The 1,437-nt window shown below is 37.8% G+C and overlaps 1 protein-coding gene across 2 annotated transcripts in view; it reads right to left on the minus strand.

Moving 5' to 3' along the window:
- Positions 1–1,437, minus strand: part of LOC106460816 (5-oxoprolinase-like) — a 356,751-nt gene that overhangs the window by 159,731 nt on the left and 195,583 nt on the right. The window lies entirely within an intron of this gene.

The raw sequence follows: 1,437 nt of genomic DNA on the forward strand, positions 1-1,437 counted from the left end.
ATATATATATATATATATATATATATATCTTGGATTTTCATGTTATTTTTTTAATATGAGCATTCATGAAACAAGGGATATTTAAGGTATCTGGCGTACATATTTTGTACATTTTGTTGAGTGTTATTTAATTTGGAATGCCTTCATCCCAGAAATTGAGCAAGACCTCACTCCATTCACCTTAACTCCTCCAGCAGAGCTTTCATGTTATTTCAACTGGTAGTCATGGTTGACATGAAATCTGCTCAAGCCTTCGCCATGTTCTTCTTGACTTCAACTAGACTATCTTCATTTAAGCTTATCATTTTCCCTGTTATAGAGAAACTAGGCATACTTCTATTCAACAAATGCCTCCTGGCAATGGTGCTTAAGCACTGGAATTTGCATTAATGTAAGCTAGTTTATGTTCACTTTTAAATGGCCATTGTGCTGCACCAATGAATGTTACAAATCAACAGGCCCCTCTTTTCTTAGATCTTCATCTTATCGGGTGGTGTTAACAATGGTATAGACTCCTGCTGCTTTAAGGCTTGGATATAGGTTACTACAGGTATGTCTTCATCAGCCATGGTTGGCACCTAGGTCCTTGTAGACATTAGTGTCAACCCATTTACTGATTCCAATAGCTTTCCCAAGTCAGGCCAATCAGCAAGCAATGCTAATTCATTTATGGGCTCACTTACAGTAAATGTTAGCCTGGTAGTCTCTGTATCCTAATTAATTTCACCCCTCACAACAGAGAAAATCCCAGGCATCTTGGAGAAGCAGGAAGGTTTCAAATGTTGATAAGGATTCAAGCTAAATCAGTTGAAATATACAGGAATGGGACTGGAATTCAGAAACTGTTTCAGGTCAGGTCAGGTGAGAATGGAAAAATGAGAGAATGACTGCAACTGGAACTTGACCTTAAATACTGAAAGTCTGGACTCAAATGCAATGGTTGACTAAATTGTAACTGGTCAAACATGCAGCAGCTGAGTACATAGGTTAAGCTCAGTCATAATGCTTGGTTACAAACATAAACTAGGTCAAGCAGCACATATGCAGACTTAAAATGTTCGCACACCTATCCTCAGCCATAAAAAATGTGCCCCAAAACTTGAGAAATCAATGATCCCTTGGGTCTTCAGTACTTGTGGCCAATCTACCTGTTGTTGTCCATGCTGGACAACAGGAAAAAAATATGTGAAATCCTCCAACTTTACCTTATGGCTAGCCTTCTACCTGGTTGTCATGTAGACAGAGCCTTGTTATAGAAGGTACGAATGAAAGTAAAGGCTGCTCAGATTCTACACAGTCAAGCTGACTCATTAAGCTATAATAACCTCACCTTAAACCATTAGCTCTTGCTGATTTTTTCACTGACTTTCCTCAGAGACTCAGAGGAAACACACACACACATATACATATATATATATATATATATATATATAATAA

Source organism: Limulus polyphemus, unplaced genomic scaffold (assembly GCF_000517525.1).
Source record: "Limulus polyphemus unplaced genomic scaffold, Limulus_polyphemus-2.1.2 Scaffold841, whole genome shotgun sequence".
NCBI classification, from domain to species: Eukaryota; Metazoa; Arthropoda; class Merostomata; order Xiphosura; family Limulidae; genus Limulus; species Limulus polyphemus.